The sequence below is a fragment of the Jaculus jaculus genome, chromosome 8 (genome assembly GCF_020740685.1).
Source record: "Jaculus jaculus isolate mJacJac1 chromosome 8, mJacJac1.mat.Y.cur, whole genome shotgun sequence".
NCBI classification, from domain to species: domain Eukaryota; kingdom Metazoa; phylum Chordata; class Mammalia; order Rodentia; family Dipodidae; genus Jaculus; species Jaculus jaculus.
In genome coordinates, this window is record NC_059109.1 from 71,035,395 (window position 1) to 71,059,919 (window position 24,525).

Genomic DNA, 24,525 nt, shown 5'->3' on the forward strand with positions numbered 1-24,525 from the left:
TATACATACACACAATATTGATACAAGTCACAACTCTTTAGAAGTGTGAGTAAGCACCAGAAAGCCCAGAGCACAGAGCCAGTACATCCACATGCACAACCAGGAATCCTATGAAAGTCACAAGGCTTTGGATTTAATTCACAAATCCATCTCTTCACAGGAAAAGACAGTGATTCATAACAATGCAGATTACACCCACTGCTCAAGAGACACACACATCACTACTGCTGAGGTCATATTGAGTGGCAATTTAGGAATCCAAATTTACCTCCAGAACCTATGGCCCTGGAGTATAAATTTGAAGATACACAGTACAAATAGCAGTTGAGTGGAACCTGCCTGCAACGATCCTTTATTTTTTCTTTCCTTTAAGGTGAAAGAAAATTTGTATACAAGCAAGGAATTAAGTCTCATAATAAAACATCCCCTACAGAGAGTGTCCAGGGTGAGAATATGTTGTATCACATTCTATTCCACAGCTTTACTTTCTTGTGAATCTCCAGGTTTAGAATCCATTCTCTCTGGAAATATGAGCTTCTCACAGACTGCTTCCTTGATTGGTGAATACTGTGATATTTCACTGGGTTCCGTGAAGAGGGAAGGTGGAACATGCATTAAGTTAGCAATTTCGCTTTCTCGTGATGTATATTCTCACAGCATGTAGGTCTTGTCAGCCTCATGGTAAAGCCTTGTGTCATGCATTCTGATAAGGACCCCATCAATTCTCAAGAAAAACCGCAACAGCAGAAAAAAGCTAGAAGGCATTACTCTAATTTTCACACGCAAGCTTGAAACTCCATGATCATGCAGTTCATCTTCAAACAGGAGAACTTCTTCAAAAAATTTAATTTGAGCCAGGCGTGGTGGCGCACGCCTTTAATCCCAGTACTCAGGAGGCAGAGGTAGGAGGATCACAGTGAGTTCAAGGCCACCCTGAGACTACATAGTTAATTCCAGGTCAGCCTGGGCTAGAGACCCTACCTCGAAAATCAAAAAAATAAAAATAAAAATAAATAAATAAATAAATAATTTGTTCTCTGGCTTTTAATTGTTCTGTATCTATATGATCTGTTGTAGGTACAACCTTTAATTTAAGAGATTCTCCAAGCAAAGTTCCTTTAATAGGTCCAATCATACGGTTTAATAACTTCCTTGGAGTGTTCACCTTCCACCCTGCTTTCCTGCCACTCTTCAGCACAAGCTACTTTAAGCATTCCTTGGTAGTTGTTTACACATCTTAGCGCATCTGTAGCATTGAACTCAATCCCAAAGCCAGAGCCATGCTGGATCCTTAGAACGTTGTCTACAAACATCATTTCAGAGAGAGATGGCATATGCAACTCATCAGCTAACTTCTCCACATCCGCTGACTTCATGATGTGGATCTGGGGCGCCGTCAGCTTCCAGGGCCCGAACGAGAAGTCCTGGTGGCTGCTCTGGAAGCCGTGGATCATCACGGTGACGCGGGGGCCACACCTAGCAGGCGACTGTCACCGGTCCATCGGTCTCCCCGCAGCCCAGCCCAGCCCCGCCGCTGGCCAAGCCCTTACCGTGCCCGGCAAGCCCCTTCTCTTATTTTTGATGGCATCATCTTTTCCTCCTGTTATGATAGTCTTGTGTAGGCACTGCAAGGTCATGGATATTCAGGCCATTTTGTGTCTGGAAGAGTGTATTATAAGGTGTCCTACCCTTCTTTTGGCTCTTACATTCTTTCCACCACCTCTTCCGCAATGGATCCTGAGCCTGGGAAGGGGTAATAGCAATGCTTCAGCGCTGAGCACTCCTCTTTCACTTCTTCTCAGTACTATGGTACCTTATGAGTTATCCCCAGGTCCCCATCATCTGGAAAGAGAAGGTAACAGCCAATTGTTTAATTGGGTTATTTAATTTCTTATTATTTAGTTTTCTGAGTTCTTTATATATCTTGGATGTTAATCCTCAGTCAGATGTATAGCTAGGAAAAATGTCCTCCCTTTCTGTGAGTTGCCTTTTTGCTCTAGCCACAGTGTCCTTTTCTACCCAAAAGGTTATTAACTTCATGAGGTCCCAGTGGTCAATTAGTAGTTTTATTTTCTGAGCAACTGGGGTTATATTCAGAAAGTCATTGCCTAGGCTAATATGTTGAAGGGTTTCCCCTACTTTTTCCTCTAGCTGTTTCAGAGTTTCAGGTCTGGTAGTAAGGTTTTTGATTCATTTGGACTTGATTCTTTTGAATGGAGAGAGAGAAGGATCTATTTTCATCCTTCTACATATAGATATCCTGTTTTCCCAGCACCATTTGTTAAAGACATATCTGTTCTCCAATGAATATTTTTGGTACTTTTATTGAAAATCACATGGCTGACTGGATTTACATCTGGGTTCTCCGTTCTGTTCCATTTGTCGATGTGTCTGTCTTGGTACCAGTGCATCCTGTTTTTGTTCCTGTGGCTCTGTGGTACAGGTTAAAATCAGGGATGGTGATAACACCGGCCTCATTTTTGTTGTTCAAAATTGTTTTGAATATTTGGGGGATTTTGTGCTTCCAAATGAATCTTAGGATTTTTTTATATTTCTGAGAATTCCACAAATTCTGTTGTAATTTTTATGGAATTGCATTAAATGTGTAGATTGCTTTTGATACAATTGACATTTTCACAATCTTGATTCTTTCAATCCAAGAACATGGGATGTTTTTCCATTTCCTAATGTCTTCTGCAATTTCTCTCTTGAGTGTCTTAAAGTTTTCATTGTAATTCTTCACTTGCTTGGTTAGGTTTATTCCAAGGTACTTTTTTTTTTTTTTTTTTGAGGTAATTGTGAATGGGAATGATTCTCTGATTTCATCCTCAGTTGTGGTTATCGTTAGTATACAGGAAGGCTACTGATTTCAATGTTTATTTTGTATCCTGCTACATTTCTGAAAGTGTTTATCAGGTCTAACAGTTTTCTGGTAGAGTCTTTAGGGTCCTTTATATATAGAATCATATCGTCTGCAAATAATGATAATTTGTTCTCTTCCTTTCCAATTTTTATCGCTTTTTTCAATTTGTATCACTTTTATGTATCTCTCTTGTGTTATTGCTATATCTAAGACTTCTAGTACTATAGTAAATAAAATTGGGGACAGTGGACACACTTGTCTTGTTCCTGATTTTAGTGGAAAAGCTTCAAGTTTTTCCCCATTTAGTACTATGTTTGATGTAGGTTTGTTGTAAGTAAATGGTCCTTATTATGTTGAGATATGTTCTTTCTACTCTTAGTTTATGTAGGTCTTTTACCATGAAGGATGTTAGAGTTTGTCATATTCCCTTTTGCATCTAGTGATATGATATAGTGATTTTTATCCTTCAGACCATTTATATGGTATATCACATTTATTTATTTGCAGATGTTGAAGCATCCCTGCATCTCTGGGATAAGCCTACTTGGTCAGGGTGAATGATCTTTTTGATATATTCTTGTATTCTGTTTGCTAATATTTTGTTGAGAATTTTTGCATCTATATTCATGAGGGAGATTGGTCTGTAACTTTCTTTTTCATTAGAATTTTATTTATTTATTTATTGGGGGGGGGGGGGAGAAAGAGACAGATAGCATGGGCATGCCAGGGCCTCTAGCTACTGAAAAGAAACTCTAGATGCATGTGCCACCTTTTGCATGTGACTTATGTGGGTACTGAGGAATCAAACCTGGGTCCTTCCACTAAGAAATCTCTCCAGTCCTATAATTTCCTGTTTTTGTTCTGTCTTTGTCTGGTTTTGGTATCAGAATCATGCAGGAGAAGTGACCCTAGGTGTTGAGTTTGCCTGCTATGCAAGTACTCTAGTAGACTGGGTGGAACAAAATACAGGGAAGTTATTTCACTAAGTTGCTTTCCTTTGTTCTCTTTTTGGAGTTTGTTTTCTTTTTTGATTTCTTTGAACTAAGTGATAGGCATTCTTTTGAATTCTTTGTCAAGCATTTCAACTAATTCAGTCTCATTGGTGGTCACTTATAGGGGGTTTATACTGTTTGGTGGAATTATACTGTCTTGTTTTTTTGCGTTTCTTATATAATGTAGAAATTTTTTCATCTGGGGTTAATTTGATTTTGGCACTTTTTAGTTATCTGCAGAATTCTTAGGCATATAAATCTGATGTTATATATCTTCAAGGTAGGAGCTTAAGGTGGCAAGTGTTGCTCTTTTATATTACTCCCAGAGTAGGGGGACTTCCGGTTAAGATGGCGGCGTAGGTACCATGCCAAAGCAGCCTAGGGGGGAAAAAGACCAAAAAAACTCAGCAAAATACACACTTTTACTAAAAAGTGAGGTGTATAGGAAATTGAAGCGGCAGCAGAGAAGTAGAAGAGTTCCAGAGCATCCAGAGCCTGCACAGGCGGGAAAAGCGGCTCCGGCAGCTCGGCCAACCACCGCGGCCGCGGCGCACCAGAAAGCCACCAGACTCGGCTCGAGCCACAGGAAAAGCCAGGTGCAGGAGCTTTCCCTAACACTGCGCTCTCCACAACTCAGGAAACATGAGGGGAGAGCGGCAGCGAGCAATGGAGGAGCAGACCGTGAGGTAGAAGAACACGTGGAGCAGTGAGAGAACCAGAGCAGCTGCGGCTCCCTCCCCTCCCCCACTGCCTGAGCCCAGCTCTGGCGAACAGAGCAGTGGCCTGGGACCCGGCCACGCCAACAGTGGGACCCAAGCAGGAGCAGAGTTCGGCAGCAACATCAGCGGCTCCAGCACCGGTAACAGCGGCCCCAGCAGCAGCAGACTCGGCAGCAGCAGCTTCAGGGCGAGCAGCGGCAGTGGACACAGCAGCAGCAGCTTCAGCAGCAGTGGTGGCTCCAGCAGTGGCAGCTACAGCAGCAGCAGAGGCAGCAGCAGTGGCTCGGTTTGCCCTGCAGGAAAAGCAAGTGCCCAGCTCCAGAAATCAGAACAGTAGCCCGACGACCCAGGCAGCAACTTGACTGAGACCAAAATCATCCAAGGTAACTGGGATTGCACCAGGGAAGGGTCTCACTTGGTCACAAGCTGACTTGGATCCCTCAACAGACCAGAAATCTTAACCTCTTTGTTGATAGAGGATCTGGTCATTATAATAACTACTCTGGCATACATACTCGGGGCTGTTTTTGATTGAATGTGTACAGTGTTTAGTTAAATTTTAGAATCTACCTGTATTTTATTCCACTCAGCCTGTTTGAATACTCCTATAGCAGGGAAACTCAACCCCTAAGAACATCTTTGTAGATACTCTGAGAGTCTTAAGAGCCACACCTAACACCTTAAGGTCCTACCCTGAAAATATATTACATCAAATCAATTGATACAGCTAAGAATACACAGCTAGCTAGAAAATCCAAGCATTAACTTAATCCAAGATGCAAAAATATATACATTATAACACAAGAAACACTAAGAAGCAAGACGATATAAATCCACCTAAAAGTATTAATGCATCAGAAATGTCCTCCAGTGAGAAAGAGTTAGAGGAAATGCCTGAGAAAGAGTTCAAAAGAATAATTATAAATATGTTCAAAGAGGTCAAAGAACACATGAAAACAATCAAAGAAGAAATCAAAGAGGAAATCAAAGAAGAGGCAGGACACCAATTTAATGAAATAAAGAAGGCAATACAAGACATATATAGGGAAATAGAAATAATAAAGAAAAACCAGTCAGAATTACTAGCAATGAAGAACACAGTTAATGAAATAAAAAACTCTGTACAAAATCTCACCACTAGGATGGATGAGGGAGAGGACAGAATATCTAAGTTAGAAGACCAGGTGGCAGACCTAATGCAGTCCAACAAAGAGAAAGACAAACTTATAGAAAAGTATGAGTGGGAATTTCAAGATATTCGGGACACTATGAAAAGATCCAATATAAGAATTCAGGGCATAGTAGAAGGAGAAGAACTCCACTCCAGAGGCATAGTAGGTGTCTTCAACAAAATCATAGAGGAAAATTTCCCCCAAATTGGGAAAGAGGTGCCAATGCAGATACAGGAAGCCTTTAGAACCCCAGCCAGACAAAACCTGGAAAGAACCTCTCCTCGCCATATTATAATCAAACTTCTAAACACACACATCCAAAGAAAAAATATTGAAAGCAGGTAGAGAGAAAAATCAAGTTACCTACAAAAGCAAGCCCATAAGGATTACAGCAGATTATTCAACACAAACTTTTAAAGCCAGAAGGGCTTGGAGTGATATATTCCAAGTTCTAAAAGATAACAACTGTCAACCAAGGTTACTTTATCCTGCAAAGTTATCCATTCAAATAGATGGAGAAATAAAGACATTCCATGACAAAAGCAGGTTAAAAGGAGTATTTGAAGACAAAACCAGCTCTACAGAAAATACTTGATAGAATCCTCCATGGTGAAGAAAAGGAAAAGCACACATATAAGGAACCTAGAAAAAACAAGCTATACTCAAAAACCAGTTAACAGAAGAGAGCACAGGTAGAACCAGAAACACACACACACAAAAAAAAATGGCAAACATAAATACACACCTTTCAATAATATCTCTTAATATCAACGGCCTCAATGCATCAATGAAAAGACATAGATTTGCAGACTGGGTTCAAAAGCAGGATCCTACAATTTGTTGTCTCCAAGAAACTCACCTTTCTACAAAGGATAGACATTATCTTAGGGTGAAAGGTTGGAAGACGGTGTTTCAAGCAAATGGGCCTAGAAAACAAGCAGGGGTTGCTATCCTAATATCTGACAGGGTAGACTTTAGTCTGACATTAGTCAAGAAAGATAAGGAAGGTCACTTTATATTGATTAAGGGCACACTCCAACAGGAGGACATTACAATCCTAAACATATATGCACCTAACATGGGGGCTCCCAAATTCGTCAAGCAAACACTATTAGAACTAAGGTCACAGATAACACCAAACACAGTGGTGGTGGGTGACTTTAACACCCCACTCTCATCAATTGACAGGTCATCCAGGGAAAGAATAAACAGAGAGGCATCTGGACTAAATGAGGTCATAGAAGGAATGGACCTAACAGATATATACAGGACATTTCCAGAGTAACGTAGAAGTGACTCTAGTCGTTGGGTTTGCCTGCTATGCGAGTATCCTAGTAGGCCGGGTAGAGCAAAATACAAATTCTAAAATTCAACTGAGAAATATATACACTCAATTAAAACCAGCATGGAGTATTTATGGAAGAGTGGGAGTTACAACAGATAGTATAACAATCTCAATGTCCCTAAGGGTTTGTGTTGCCCCACATCTTAATCCTGTCAACTGGGAGGCTGAGATTTCTGGTCTGTAAAGGGTTTCAGCACAGACTGGGGCCAAGTGAAGCCCTGCTGCCAGGAATGAGAGAAGATGTAGACAAAGGCTATGAATCAGTAAGCAACAAAAGACAACCCTAAAACACAGCTTATTTAAGAATGACAAAGCCGATCATCAATCAAATCTAACATGTGGTGACTTGCCCTGACATGGAAAGGTATGATTAGCACTTCCGATGCAGGCCTATATACTAGGCTTCAGGCCACAAACTGACCTAGTGTAAGTAGGTCCTGTTACCTTTTAGGATGGCTTCTGGTCTCACCTATTCTGTGTGCCTTTTTGGGTCCCTCTTTACTGCATTGTGGACTTGCCTAGGCTGACTGGGTCAGTGGATCTGATTGTCTAATAGCCTGTGCTGGGTTCTGTTAGCTGAGTTCCCTTTTCCATGTTTCCAGTGGTAGTTGGTGCTTGTGGTTTGGGCAGGGAAAGCTGTGGACTGTGCCTGAAGTTGTACCAGATCTGCATAGATGTTCCATGTAATCCTCTTCCTCACGAGCTACCCAGCTGGCCCTGCTGTCTTCTTTTGGTTTCTTGACTTTGCAAACAGGCTGGGGTGAGTGAAAAATACCTTCACCATGGGTCTGCTCCTGCAGCCCAGGCAGAGCAGGGTGGCCACGTGGACTGGTGTCTTGGTAGGAGCTGATTCTGTCTGGTTGCTTGCTTTCTAGAACCTCTGGGTCTCTACTATTTCTCTGCTGAGGTTGATAATTCATTATGTATCTTCACTTTTCAGTAGAAGAATGTATTTTGCTGCTTTTTTGCTTATTTTGCCTCCTAGGCTGCTTTAGCATGGCTACTTCACTGCCATCTTACCTAGAAGTCAAAAGTATTTTTTTTGTTTATTTTTATTTATTTATTTGAAAGTGACAGACAGAGAGAGAGAGAGAGAGAGAGAGAGAGAGGCAGAGAGAGAGCAAGAGAGAGGGGGAGAATGTGCATGCTAGGGCCTCCAGCGTCTACAAACAAACTCTAGACATGTGTGCCCCCTTGTGCATCTGGCTAACGTGGGTCCTGGGGAATCAAGCCTCGAACTGGGGTCCTTAGGCTTCACAGATAAGCACTTAACCACTAAGCCTTCGCTCTAGCCCCAAAAGTATTTTTGAAAAAATATTATTGGGGTTGGGGAGAATAGCTCAGTACTTAAAGGGGTTATTGCTGAACAGCTAAGTGTAGCAGTTTTATTCTTGTTGCTGGGACAAAATGCACAACTAGAAGATACTTATGGAAGGAAGGGTTTATTTCTGCCTTACAGTTTAAACAGGAAGTTTCATCATGGTGAGGAAGGCATTGCAGGAGCAGACAGCTGGGTATCATATCTCTGTAGCAACAGGGAGGATGTAGAATGAGTTTCTAGCACTGGCAAGTGGGGCTGGACTATAAAACTCAAAGGATGGTACTCTGTGATATACTTTCTCCTGCAAGGCTCCATCTCTCAAAGTCTCCACCAGCTGAGGGTTAAATGTGAAGCTTATTCATAAACACATGAGGCTATAGGGGACATCTCATATTCAAACCATCACAGCTAAGAGCCAAGGTTTTTGTTTAGGAAAATAAGTTGATATTTAAAGTGGCTGGACTGAGAAATGGAGAAGTGTAGCTCTAGCTTAGCCTTCAATCCCCACAAAGTGTCCATGCATCTCTTTTCCAATCCAGGATATGGTCACGTGCTTCTCTTTCTTGGTGCCTGGATCAGAGGTTCTAGTGGACACCATGAATCACTGATGGAGTAGCTAGACATGAGTTATTGGTCACCAAGTTGCTTTGGACATAAGAACAAGAATAGAATCAAGGATAAAAAACAAAACCACTGCCAGGGCAATAGTGTCCTCCATGTATTCCTAGGGAATAGGGCTTCATGGAGACTGGCCAGTGCCTACCAAGACCAGCTTTTTTGCACAGCTGCAAGCCTGCTTAACTGCCTAACAAGTTTCAAGTTTCTTTCTCCTACTCTCATCATTTGGAGGTATTCTTCTTTTCTTCCAGCATCTGTCTGCATTAGAATAAGATAGCTAGCAAAAGAATAATTTCAACAGATAAAGAATTGAATCTACTGAAGGAGGAAGAAACCTACTGGGTTGAATAAGTGGGATTTGAGTTACTTCCCTCAGCTTATTTCCTTGGAATTCAAATATGTCAGGAAACAAGTATAACTGGAAAGCATGAAGCTCAGAGGGAAATCTGTGAAGATGGCTCCTCTCACTTTCACCTTTCTAGATTGTTACAGACTCAAGAGTGTACATACATAGGAGACTGGAAAAGAGACAAGGTTTGCTCTGACTTGCCTTTTATCCCCTCCTTAACCCCCGCCCTGGCTTAGTTCTGTTTCCTACACCCTTTTCTTGCAGGTAAGCTCCTATTTGAATGTGTTGTCTCTGGTATGCTCCAACTCTCCTCTGACTCAACACTTCCCATTACCTCTCTGATTCACATCTTCTGGAAAATACCTCTTCAAAATAGGGTTGCTGGGAAGGAAGTGTGTGCCTGGTGGATTTCCCGAAAGTGGCTAAAGTAGGAAAGAAACATGCTAACCCAGCCAAGACAAACTCTTTTTCTTCCTAATAGGAGAAGAGACAAGATTATCTAAAGCAAGGGGGAAAATGAGGAGTGGGATAAGAAGAACAAATGTCAGGAAAAACAAAAAAACAGCAATGTGAGGAATTTGGTAGCTATATCCAGGGTATTAGGAATGGGAATGAATATTAAAAGGTTCTAAATGTGACTTCATCTTAACCATAAGCCAAAGGATGTGTTGTACAGAATGAACTGTTGAGATGAATTTGCCAGGGATTACACTTATGTTTGTTCACTTACCAATATAGCTATCTTATTACAAGTTCCCACCAGTGTCTCTCCCTAAAAGTACCCACACTGTTTAATAAAAATCATATCCCTAGTTCTACTCTCCACTCTATGAATCTCAGTGGCAAACCTTTAATCTGACTGTGGTGAATGTAAGAGTCCCAGAACTCTCTCCTTCCATCTTCCTCTCTCCCTTACCCCACCTGGCCATAGGCCACACTCTACCTAATCTGGAAACTCTGGAACTACTTCCTGTTATGGCTAGACTTCAGAGGGCATTGTCTTTCTCCTCTCTCTGCACAGGAAGATTAGATCTAAAAGTTTAGAATCCCTACCTGCTATTATGGTAATTGACTTGGCCTTTTGCAACTCAGCTGCGAGAAAACACAACTTCCAATCTGTCATCACTTGTTGACTCTGTCTTAGTCTGTTCTACCTTGCTGGGATAAACATCCAAACCAGAAACAGTTTATAGGAGAAAAGGGTTTATTTCAAGCTTACAGATCCAGATGAATTTCCATCATTGGCAGAAGAAGCTGTTTAATACCATAGATTAAAGCAGAGAGAGAAAAACTGCAGCAAGCAAACACCAACACACACACACACACACACACACACACACCCCTGCCAGGGCACAAAGCCACTCTCTACACCTCTGGGCTAGAATTCAGACCTATCCCCAGTGACAGCTTAGAGCTGGACTTCAGATCCCAGTGACACTTTCTCTAGCCAGATGGCTTGAGATCCAAGTTACAAGTTTAATTTTAACACCTGAGTCAATGGGGGACATATATTCAAACTACTGTACTTAGGGTCTTTATTCAACAGGGAATTTATCCAGTCTGGCTGGTACAAGCTCCAGTCAGTTTTCTTCTCCTACACCCTATGCAGCATAATACAGGATCTTCCTCCATCCCTTCCTTTCCCTCAAAGGGCTGGAAAGGCCTTCTTCTAATAGGAGCTCAGAATCCTCTCCCACCTTTATCTTTTCTCCTGGTTCAGAATTCCCTCCTAACTTCCTCTTTGCTCCTATTTTTGAATCCCCTTGTTTCTGGCTCCAAACTCTACCACTCTCTTTCTGGCATTAAATAAATCCTAGTGGCCGGGCATGGTGGCACACACCTTTAATCCCAGCACTTGGGAGGCAGAGGTATGAGGATTGCTGTGAGTTCGAGGCCACCCTGAGACTATATAGTTAATTCCAGGTCAGCCTGAGCTAGAGTGAGACCCTACCTCGAAAAACAAAAACAAAAAACAAAACAAACAAAAAAACCCTATCTTTGCCAGGCGTGGTGGTGCATGCCTTTAATCCCAGCACTTAGCAGGCAGAGGTAGGAGGATCACCATGAGTTTGAGGCCACCCTGAGTGAGACTACATAGTTAATTCCAGGTCAGCCTGAGCTAGAGTGAGACCTTACCTTGAAAAACAAACAAACAAACAAACAAACAAACAAACAAACAAACAAACAAACAAAAATCCTGTGTCCAAGATACTATCTGAGTTCTCTATAACAAACCCTGAACATGGCAAAGAATAGCTCAGGAAAGCAGTCTATAAAATATTCTACAGGCTTTTAGTGGCTCACATGGGAAAACACTGGAGTAAGCAGCTAGAGTAAAGGGGTCTGTGTAGAAGAGGGAGGCCTGTCACAGAATTTGAGCTGGGGAAAAGGGGCCTATGTAGAAGAGAGACCCCTGTCACAGAGTGTGAGCTGGAGCAAAGGGGTCTATGTGGAAGAGGAAGAAGGGCTGTCACAGAATCTAAACTGAAGTAAAGGGGTCTACATGGAAGAGAGACCTTTGTCATACAGTCTGAGCTGATGGAAAAGGGTCTATATGGAAGAGCAGAAGAAAGAAAATAAATATGAGACAGATGGAGTTAGATTAGAAGCAAGGTGTGGTATCACATGCCTGTAATCCTAGCACTTGGGAAGTTGAAGCAGGAGGTTCACAAGGTAGAGGCATGCATGCATGCATAAAGAAAATATATGTAACCCTGTAAGAGAGATGAGACAGATAAAGGTTGGGTATTTTGCTACATTAAGTCCAAGAGAACCTTGTAGCTTTTACCCCAATTGTAATGAGCACAGACATAGCACTAACCTCTTAGATTTAAGATACTGCTCTCTAGTAAAAACAATCAAAAGCCAGGCGTGGTGGCACACGCCTTTAATCCCAGTACTAGGGAGGCAGAGGTAGTAGGATCGCTGTGAGTTCGAGGCCACCCTGAGACTCCATAGTGAATTCCAGGTCAGTCTGGGCCAGAGTGAGACCCTACCTCAAAAAAACCAAAAAAAAAAAAAAAAAAAAAAAAAAAAAAACCAAAAAAAAGAAACAATCAAGCCACTTCAGAGAAATGACTGGTTCCAGTATGAGGAAAATGAAATATCATTCCTCAAAGCAAGAAACTACTTAAAGAATGATGAAAAAGAAGTTTAAAAAAAGGCTTACAGTGGCTAATTTGGGACAGATTACAACTCAATGACTAAAATATAAATCCATAGTAATATAAGTAGTTTAAAATGTAGTAAGGAATTAAATACATAGTTTCATAATAAGCATTACAAATAATTACTAGTTGGGCTGGAGAGATGGCTCAGTAGTTAAAGGTGCTTGCTTACAAAGCCTGATGTTCCAGATATAATTTCCCATATAAAGCCAGATGTACAAAGTGACATATGAATCTGGAGTTTGTTTGCAATTGCCAGAGGCCCTGGCATGCATATTCTTCTCTTTCTTTTTCTAACAAATATATGAATAGAGAAATATTTTTAAAAATACTAGTGGCTGTCAAGATTGTTCAGGGGTCAAAGATACTTGCTTGCAAAATCTAGCAGCTTGGGTTTGGCTCCCTAGTTCCCCTCTTTACCCACATAAAGCCAAATTCACAAAATGGATCATGCATCTGGAGTTTGTAGTGGCAAAAGGTCCTGGCATGTACTCATACCCCATACCCTTCTCTCTCTCTCTCTCTCTCTCTCTCTCTCTCTCTCTCTCTCTCTATATATATATATATATATATATATATATATATATATATATATGTGAGTGTGTGTGTGTGTGTGTGTGTGTGGTCAGTTGCTTTCAGTTTCACTCTCTGTAATAAATAAAGATATTTGACTTTTTGGTGTGGGGAGATTGCTTAGTGGTTAAAGACACTTGCTTTCAAAGTCTGCAGACCTAGGTTTGATTCTTCAACACCCATGTAAAGCTAGATGGTACAATGTTGCAATTGTATATCGAGTTTGTAGTGGCAAGAGACTTTGGTCCACCCATCCCCTTAATAAGATAAATCAATGTTTTAACAGTATTTAAAAATATAACAGTTAGAAAAATAATAGTGACTTTATTAGGAAAGTCTGACATATGCTTCCTTAACCAAGTGAATATAATCAATAATGGCTCAGTTGAACTTGAGTAGTAACTGAGAAGACAGTGGGAAGAATATATGCCATTTCCATAAGACTCCTGCCAGAAATAAACAATCCGAACATATTCCGAACAAAACCACACTGAGGGACAATTGACCGGACATGTTCAAAAGAGTCAAATTTATGAATCCAAGATAGTCCATTCACATGGCATTTGGAAGAAATCCCTAGTTACTACCTGGTGTTGGCAGGGGTTATGGTGTGAATATGAAATGTTCTCCCACAGGCTCATTTGTTTGAATACTTGATCCCCATATGGTGGCACTATTTTTGGAGGTTGTGTAATCTTTGGAAAATAGGACCTACTTGTAAGAATGGGGTTTCTGGGGAGGAATAGTACCCCTCTGTCTTACTCTTTTTCCTGATCTGCTCAGATGTGACTAAGGTCCTACCACCACAGATAGTTATGCTCACATGGCCATGCCTTCCAAACCATGAAGGACTATATCTCCTCAAACCATGAGTCATTATAAAATTTTTCTTTGTTTTAAGTTGCTTTTCAGGTATTTTATTACCACAAGTAGAAAAGTCCCTGACATAGAAAATTGTTACCATGAAGTGGTATCATTATCATTACTAGGATAAACATGACCATGTGGTTCTTAGGCCTTTGGAATTGGTCTTCAGGAGAAGTGTGAAAAAGTTTGACACTGCCTCAATAGTGGTTGTGAGGTCTCCTTGGGACAAATATTTGGGGAAGGGAGGCATCTATATAAAATTTGATTTGTAAATATATTACAAAATTCTTAGACATAAATGAAGAATAGCAATTTAGCAATGAAGATTTAGAATAATGGGTAAAGAAAGATGCTTACATATTTGTTTAGTGTCCAACCTGTGTCATTCATTCTTGGTAATATCAAGACATTTCTTCCTATCAGATCTAAGAATCACTTTCTCACATTTCTATTGTCAAAAAATTGCCCACCTCTCACAACAAGAAAAATATAAAATAGGAGACTGACTTGACTCTTCAGAGCTTGTTGATTTGAAACAATTTACATCTTACCTCTACAGGTTCTTAAGCTATTTATTTAACACTAGTTATATCATTATTCATGACATAATAATTCACTGTGCTGCTTTTGAATACTTGCTATTGCAGTTATCCTCTCATTGCTGGGATAAAGCACGTGACCAAAAGCAGCTGATGGGATGAAAGTTTTTTTTTTAATTATTAATTTTGGCTTACACTCTCAAGGGAAAGCTTTGTAATGGCAGGAGGGAAAGAATGACATGAGCTCCTGGCCAACAGCAGGTAGAAAATGGCAACAGGAGAGTGAATAAAGCTCTGGCAAGGGGGAGCCAGCTATAACACCTCTAATCCCACTCCCCCAAACACACTTCTTCCAGCAAGTCTCCACCTCACAAATTGCCACCAGCTAGGGACCTAGCATTTAGAACACATGAGTTTAAGGGGGACATCTGATTCAAACTACTACATTATACCCCTGACCCCTAAAGGTCATGGCCATCCATGATGTAAAATGCAATGCATTCAGTCTGTCTTTATAAGTCCTCATAGTTTTTCAACATTGCTCAAACATCCCCATAGTTCCTAACTGTGAGCCTTACAACAAACAAACAAACAAACAAAAATCACATAATGGCACAGAGTAAACTTTTATACTACAAAAGGTGGTACTGGGCATAACAAGGGAAGATGCAAGATCTAAAACAAGCACGGCAAATATCAAATCCTGTAGTTCCGTGTATGACATCTATAACCAGTGATTAAGTCTCTGGGGTTCCAATTCTTCTCCTCCATCTAAGCAGCTTTCAGCCTGGGGTACAATCCATCCAAGCCATCAGATCTCCTTGGCAGCCATCTCATAGTCCTGGTATCTTAAAAATCCTGGGGTCTCCACTGCAGTGGTTCATCCATGCCATAGCTCTACTGCGTCTCCATGCAGGGATTCAAACAACCTTGCTTCATATTATCCAGTGGCCATTTTCAAAAAATAAACTGAATTACAAATCCAATGATCCTTTATTTCTTGAATTTATTATATTCTCATAGTACTAGGTGGACTTTGCCACCAAATTGTTAATTCAGGGGGGAATAAAGCCAAGTTTGAAGAGCAGGACACTCCTTCAGCATCCTCCTTTCAGGCTACTTTTAAAAATCAGCATTCTTTCTTCTGTTCCAGTGCAAAGTAATTGGCTCAATCTCAATAATGGTAATATCTAAAGTAATTGCAGTACTGTCTTCAGCCTGAAACTTTCATTTCTTTTTCTGCCATATCCATCTGCTTACATCATTCCATTTATTCTAAAGTCAACCCTACACAAGTTCTTAGGCATGGGAAGAGCACAGCCAACCTTTCACACAAACTGCCTCTAGCCCATTCTGGACAAAGATCTTTCTTCCCCTCAAACTTTGAATGGAATGGTCCATCAAACTCTGCTTATAGCACTGCAAGACATTTCTTAGGTCAAGGCTTCAAACCTTTCTGCATTCCTCCTGAAAATCAGTTCCAAGAACGCAAAAGCCACTCAGGTTTCTAGCAGCAAAGACTCTACTATGCTGGTATGAGTTTTCTGTTGCAGTTACCTTATTGTTGCTGGAACAAAGCACTCAATTAACAGTAGCTTATGGAGCTGGGCATGGTGGCCCACACCTTTAATCCCAGCATTTGGGAGGTAAAGGTAGGAGGATTGCTGTGAGTTCGAGGCCACCCTGAGACTACATAGTTAATTCCAGGTCAGCCTGGGCCACAGTGAGACCTTACCTCGAAAAACCAAAACAAACAAACAAACAACAACAACAAAAAAACATAGTAGCCGAAGGGAGGAAAGTTTTTATTTTTACTTACAGTCTTGAAGGGAAGCTTCATGATGGTAGGAGAAGCATGGCATGAGCAGAAGCTAGACACCATCACTTTACTAACAGCAGGTGGAAAACAGCAGCAGAAGAGAGAGCTGAACTCTAGCAATGGACAGCTAAATACAGCACCCTTAAGCCAGCCCCCAAGGATGCAGGTCCTCCAGAAAGGCTCCACCTCCCAAATTGCCACCAGGTAGGGACCAAGCATACAAAACATCTGAGTGTATGGGGGACACCTAATTCAAACCACTACACTGTGCTACCTCCTTTTTTAAAATATTTATTTTCCAAGAGCCACATGTTCTCTCTCATATGTGGATCCTAGCTACAGATGATTGGGCTTCTGTGTGAGAAGGAAAATACTTAGTAGCAGAGGCCAGTGAGTTAAAAAGGAGATATAAAGGGAAGAGAAAGGAAGGGAGGAGTGTACTTAATAGGTTGGTATTGTATATATGTAAGGAGAATGATTGAGATGGGGAGGTAATATGACGGAGAATGGAATTTCAAAGGGGAAAGCGCAAGGAGGGAGAGTATTACCATGGGATATTTTTTATAATCATGGAAAATGTTTATAAAAATTGTGAAAAGATAAAAAAAATCTAGTTGATACAACTGTTGGGCTTTTCTGTAATTAAAGAACTCTCCTTGGGGCTGAGATGGCTCTCAATGGTAGAATACGTGTGAAGTATATGCAAGGCCCTGGGTTCAATTCTTAGCACCAAACCAAAAACTTGTAAAAACCTTCTTTTGACTTTAAATAAAATGGACACTCCATCTTAAAAAAAATATTTATTTTGAAAATATTTGTATTTATTATTTATGTATTTCAGGGAGTGTGAGGGAAAGTACATAGGGAGAATATGTGTACTAGGGCCTCTAGTCACTACAAACAAACTCCAGATGCATGTGCCACCTTGTGCATCTGCTTTACATGGGTACTGTGGAATCAAACTTGGATCCTTGGGCTTTATAGGCAAGTGTCTTAACCACTGTGCCATCTCTCTCTCTCTCTCTCTCTTTTCTTGAGATAAAGTTTCACTGTGGCCCAAGGACACCTAGAAGTCATGGTGATCCTCATAGTTCAGCTTCTTGGGTGCTGGGATTACAGTTGTGAGTCACCACCTTGGGCTTCTTATTTAAATTTTATATTTTTTAGCTTCCCATGCTTTGTTAAATAATTCGTCTCAAATTGCCTCCCAGTGACCTGGTGTCTCCTCTTCCCAAAGAGTCTTTCCACTGTCAGATATCTCTAATAAAAATACATGTGCACATAAGCCTGCAAACAGAAATAAAAACCTCTTTACGTCTGTGTGGTGGTTACAGTTCCATTTCATTCCATGTGTTAAATATGGACTCACTGAAAATACCTAGAGAAGATATGGTTCAGGAAGTTCTTCTAAAGTAAAACTGCACCCTAGTGCTTAGGTTCACAGGCACCATTAGGGGTTCTTGGTTTACCCACCTTCAACCTCATCACATGTGTTTCTGAGGGCAGTGTTGCCACGGGTGCTTATTCTTGAGATTGTTTACAACCGGCCTGGGCAAATTTCTATCCACACTCTATCCTTTGCCTAGCAAGCCATCTCACTTGTGCACATGGGTGGGAGGTCAGACCTAGGACCTCACACATGGGAGGCAATCACTAAGCTATATCCCTGTCTCTACCAGCCATTACTGAGGTAATTCCTCACTTTAACACTAGAAAAGAAAGAGATTTATTTACATTCCTAAGACTAGATTTACAAAACAAAACAAAATGCAGTTAGTTGTGGGATGAGAACTTTCTCCTTCAGTTGCTTTATTTTATGACTCATTTTAAGCAGTCAGTGTCACTTATACCAAAAATTATTAAATATTGTCATAATGACCTTAGAAATCTACTGCCACTTTTTATCTCTCTTTTCTTTTTAAAAATTTTTATTTAATCAATTTATTTATTTATTTGAGAGAGAGAGTGTGAGAGAGAGAGAGAGAGAGAGAGAGAGAGAGAGAAGGAGAGAACAGGAATCCCAGAGCCTGTAGCCACGGTAAACAAACTCCAAACACAATCACCACCTTGTGCATCTGGCTTATGAGGTACTAGGGAGTTGAACCTGGGTCCTTAGGCTTTGTAGGCAAGCTCCTAAACCACTAAGCTATCTCATCAACCCTCTTTTTTTAAAGCAGAATCTCACTCTTGTTCAGGCTTATCTGGAACTCACTCTAGCCAGGGCTGGCCTTGAACTAACAATGATCCTCTTACCTCAGTCTCCTGAGTGCTAGGATTAAAGAAATGAGCCATCATTCCTGGATGTGACATTTCCTATTTTTATATTTCTCTAATCTTGGTCATGGTAATTTAAATACATCTAGGAGAATTTTAGAATTAATCATGTCTATAAATGAAGTTATTATAGTAGACTCAGCACAAAATGAATTTTACCTCATTTCATACTTTAGACATAATTATTTTGGGGAGGCTGGGAATATGTCTTAGCAATTAAAGGTACCTTCCTGCAAAGCCTGCCAGGTGGGTACAGGTGGGTAGTGCAAGTCTGCTGTCTGTACTGGCAAGAGGCCCTGGTGTGTCCCCCCTACACACACACACACACACACACACACACATAAAATAAGTAAATAAATAATTTTTAGATCATTTTTAGAATTGGGCTGGAGAGATGGCTTAGCAGTTAAGCGCTTGTCTGTGAAGCCTAAGGACTCCGGTTTGAGGCTCAAATTCCCAGGACCAACGTTAGCCAGATGCACAAGGGGGCACATGCGTCTGGAGTTCGTTTGCAGTGGCTGGAAGCCCTGGTGTGCCCATTCTCTCTCTCTATCTGCCTCTTTCTCTCTCTGTCTGTTGCTGTCAAATAAACAAATAAATAATAAAAATATTTAAAATTATTTACTTGAATGAAAAAGAGTGCATGTGGGGGCCACATAGAAAGAGAGAGAGAATGGGCACTCCAGGGCCTCTAGCCACTGCAAACAAACTCCAGACACATGCACCACCTTGTGCATCTGGTTTATGTGGTATTGGGAAATTGAAACTGGGTCCTTTGGCTTCATAGGCAAGTGCCCTAACTGCTAAGCCATCTTTCCAGCCCCCTTTTTAAATCTTTTAAAAAATATTTTTATTTACTTGAGAGCTAGAAACAGAGAGAAAAAGAGAGGCAGGTAGGTAGGGAGGGAGGGTGGAAGAGAGAGAGAGAGTGGTTACATGAGAGCCTTTTCTTCACTGAAAATGAACTTAAGATTCATGAGCCACTTTGTGCATCTGGCTTTACATGGGTACTGAGGAACAGAACTCAGACTGGCAGGATTTATAAGCAAGCACCTTTAACTGAGCCATCTCTCCAGCCCAATAAAAAATGTAAACCTTAGGTTTGGATTTATGTATTTCCCAAAATTTGCCATTTCCTTGGGCTGGAGAGATGGCTTAGTGGTTAAGTGCTTGCCTGTGAAACCTAAGGACCCCAGTTCAAGGCTCGATTCTCCAGGACCCACGTTAGCCAGATGCACAAGGAGGCGCACGTGTCTGGAGTTCGTTTGCAGTGCCTGGAGGCCAGGGCCCATTCTCTCTCTCTCTCTCTCTCTCTCTCTCTCTCTCTCTCTCTGTCTCTTCCTCTCTCTCTGTCTGTCACTGTCAAATAAATAAATAAAAATAAAAATAAAAACTTAAAAAAATTGCCATTTCCTTCATTTAGAAGCACTTGATTCAGTGGAACTGGTTATATTCACAATGCTATGCAACCATCACTACTCTCTTCAAAATGTTTTCATCACTTTTGTGATGGTTTACCTTGACAGAAACTAGAAGCAAGGAAACAAGACTCTGGGCATGCCTCTGAGGTATTTTCTTGATTAGATTAATTGAGATGGGAAGACCCGCCTTAACTATGGGGCAGCACCATTCCATGAGCTGGGGCCCTGAACTACATACAAAGAAGAGAACTAGCTGACACCAGCATCCATCACTCTCCACTTCCCCACTGTGGAATGAATGTGACCAGCTGCTTCAAGCTTTTGTTATCCTGCCCTAATGGACTCTATCCCCTTGAACTCTAAGTATGCTGAAATAAACCCTTCCTTAAGTTGCTTCTGGTCAGGTACTTAGTCACAGCAATGAGAGAGCAACTAATACAACTCCAAACAAAAATGCTGTCATTCAAATCTCATTTATAAAAATAGTTCATATGCACAGCTAACAATACTTTTCATTTCAAAACAAGTCTTAAGAAATACCACATCTCACTTCAAGAAATGGTGTTGATATTTTCAGGATTCTTTGGAAAAACAGAATGAATAGAATGAACATACATTGTAAAGTGGAGTGACTAGATTAGCTTCCATGATATGGGGATGTATGGTACTGGCATGGCTGTCTGCATACTGGAATATGATGAGAACCTGGTAGCTGCTCAGTCCACAGTGCTGCATGCCTTAGTAGTCCCAACCTGGCCCCGAAGGCCTGGAAGATTCTGAGAGAGCTGCTGGTCTTCAGTCCATATTGAAAGGCTGAAGAAGGTGGGTTCTAAAGCAAGTGAAGGATGTCAGCCACAGAGTAGATACCCTGACCATCAAGAGCAAAGGCAGCCAGGCAGAACTGTGGTTCCTCACACCTAAGTATTTGTATGCTGCCTCTTGAGCTGCTGCCCACTCTGGGCAAGAGTTTTCCCTCCATGATATCCTTTGGGGAAATTTCCTCACAGATCAGCCCAAGAAAATTTTTCATTGCTTGATTTCTGAGCCAATCAAGCTGACAAGATTAATCACTTCAGTGCCCTCTTCTACTTGTTAACTTGAAAAACATATATTCTTTCTGTTTTTTTTTTTTTTTTTCAAAGTATGGTCTCACTGTAGCCCAGGCTGACCTGTAATTACTATGTAGTCTCAGGCTGGCCTTGAACTCAAAGGCCTCCTCCTACCTCTTTCTCCTGAGTGCTGGGATTAAAGGCATGCGTTACCAAACCCAGTTGTGTTTCTGTTTGCACAGGTTGACATTTAACTTGATCTACTGCCACTTTCCTCTTCTCCTAATATAGTTATATTTTAGCTCTGCTTTATTGGACTTTCTAACTTAGTAATACACAATCATTTTTTTTTAATTTTTATTAACATTTTCCATGATTACAAAATATATCCCATGTTAATTCCCTCCCGCCCCACCCCCACACTTTCCCATTCTCCATCATATTACCTGCCCATTAGCTGTTTTAGGAACCTCCACACTGTTTTCCACACTGGCTGGACAAGATTGCATTCCACCAGCAGTGTAGAAGGGTTCCTTTTTTTCCACAACCCCGCCAACATTTATGATCATTAGTTTTCATGATGGTGGCCAATCTGACAGGAGTGAGATGGAATCTCAATGTAGTTTTAATCTGCATTTCCCTGATGACTAGTGATGTAGAACAATTTTTTAGACGTTTATATGCCATTCGTATTTCTTCCTTTGAGAATGCTGTATTTAGCTCCATAGCCCATTTTTTGATTGGCTTGTTTGATTCCTTATTTAACTTTTTGAGTTCTTTGTATATCCTAGATACTAATCCTCTATCAGATATATAGCTGGCGAAGATTTTTTCCCATTCTGTAGGTTGCCTCTTTGCTTTTTTCACTGTGTCCTTTGCAGTGCAAAATCTTTGTAATTTCATGAGGTCCCAGTGATTAATCTGTGGTTTTATTACCTGAGCAATTGGGGTTGTATTCAGAAAGTCTTTGCCAAGACCAATATGTTGAAGGGTTTCCCCTACTTTTTCCTCTAGCAGTTTCAGAGTTTCCGGTCTGATGTTAAGGTCTTTAATCCATTTGAACTTAATTCTTGTGCATGGCAAGAGAGAAGAATCTATTTTCATCCTTCTGCAGATATATATCCAGTTTTCAAAACACGATTTGCTGAAGAGGATGTCTCTTCTCCAATGAGTATTTTTGGCATTTTTATTGAGTATCAGGTGGCTATAGCTACTTGGGCTTACATCTGGGTCCTCTGTTCTGTTCCACTGATCTACATGTCTGTTTTTGTGCCAGTACCATGCTGGTTTTTTGTTTTGTTTTGTTTTGTTTTGTTTTTTGATTTTTTGAGGTAGGGTCTCACTCTAGCCCAGGCTGACCTGGAATTCACTATGTATTCTAGGGTGGCCTCGAACTCAGGGCAATTCTCCTACCTCTGCCTCCCAAGTGCAGGGATTAAAGGCGTGTGCCACCATGCCCGGTACCATGCGGTTTTTGTTACTATGGCTCTGTAGTATAGGTTCAAATCAGGTATGGTGATACCACCAGCCTTATTTTTGTTGCTCAGTATTATTTTAGATATTCGAGGATTTTGTGATTACAAATGAATTTTTGGATTGTTTTTTTCTATTTCCATGAAGAAAGCCTTTGGAATTTTGATAGGGATTGCATTAAATGTGTAGATTGCTTTAGGTAAGATTGCCATTTTCACAATATTATTCCTCCAATCCAGGAACAAGGGATCTTTCTCCACTTTCTAGTGTCTTCTGCAATTTCACACTTGAGTGTTTTAAAGTTCTCATTGTAGAGATTCTTTACTTCCTTGGTTAGGTTTATTTTAAGGTACTTTATTTTTTTGATGCAACTGTGGATGGGAACGATTCTCTGATTTCATCCTCTGTGTGTTTGTTGTTAGCATATATGAAGGCTACTGATTTCTGTGTATTTATTTTGTATCCTGCTACATTGCTGTAGGTTTTGATCAGCTCTAACAGTTTCCTAGTAGAGTCTTTAGGGTCCTTTATGTATAGAATCATGTCATCTGCAAATAATGATAACTTGATTTCTTCCTTTCCAATTTGTATCCCTTTTATGTGTGTCTCTTGCCTTATTGTTATTGCTAAGACTTCCAAAACTATATTAAATAAAAGTGGGGACAGTGGACACCCTTGTCTTGTTCCTGATTTTAGTGGAAAAGCTTCCAGTTTTTCCCCATTTAGTAATATGTTGGCTGTAGGCTTGTCATAGCCTTTATTATATTGAGGTATGTTCCTTCTATTCCCAGTCTCTGTAGGACTTTTATCATGAGGGGATGTTGGATTTTTGTCAAATGATTTCTCTGCGTCTAATGAGATGATCATGTGATTTCTGTCCTTTAACCCGTTTATGTAATGTATTACATTTACAGATTTGCGTATGTTGAACCATCCTTGCATCTCTGGGATAAAGTCTACTTGTTCAGGGTGAATGATCTTTTTGATATACTCTTGTATTCTGTTTGCCAATATTTTGTTGAGAATTTTGGCATCTATGTTCATGAGGGAGATTGGTCTGTAATTTTTTTTTTTTTTTCTATCTTTGCCTGGTTTTGGTATCAGGGTGATGATGGCCTCATAGAAGGAGTTTGGTAGAATTCCTTCTTTTTCTATTTCCTGGAAAAGCTTAAGAAGCAATGGTGTTAGCTCTTCCTTAAAAGTCTGGTAAAATTCAGCAGTGAATCCATCCGGGCCTGGGCTTTTTTTAGTTGGGAGATTATTGATAACTGTTCGGATCTCCATGTTTGTTATCGGTCTATTTAAGTGACTAATCTCATTCTGATTTAATTTAGGTAGGTCATATAGATCAAGGAAATCATCCATTTCTTTCAGATTTTCATACTTTGTGGAATATATGCTTTTATAGTATGTCCCTATGATTTTTTGAATTTCTCTGGAATCTGTTGTGATGTTAGCTTGTTCATCTCTCATTTTATTAATTTGTGACTCCTCTCTTTCTTTTGGTCAGATTTGCTAAGGGTTTATCAATCTTGTTTATCCTTTCAAAGAACCAACTCTTTGTTTCATTAATTCTTTGGATTTTTTTTTGTTTGTTTGTTTCTATTTCATTAATTTCTGCCCTAATCTTGATTATTTCTTCCTGTCTACTGATTTTTGGTTTGCCTTGTTCTTCTTTTTCCAAGGCTTTAAGGTGAAGCATTAGGTCGTTTACTTGCGACCTTTCTAATTTCTTAATATAGGCACTTAAGGCTATAAATTTACCTCTTAAAACTGCCTTCATTGTGTCCCAGAGATTTTGGTATGTGGTGTTCTCATTATCATTTGACTCTATAAATTTTTTGATTTCCTTCTTGATTTCTTCATTGACACATTCATCATTTAGTAGTGTATTCTTTAGTTTCCATGATTTTGTGTATGCTCTATAGCCTTTCTTGCTACTGATTTGTAGTTTAATTCCATTG

At 40.4% G+C, this 24,525-nt stretch overlaps 1 pseudogene; it reads right to left on the reverse strand.

Annotated features, from left to right (window-relative positions):
- Positions 1–468: 468 nt before the first annotated feature.
- LOC101603059 lies at positions 469–1,451 on the reverse strand (annotated as a pseudogene).
- Between the last annotated feature and the right edge of the window lie 23,074 nt (positions 1,452–24,525).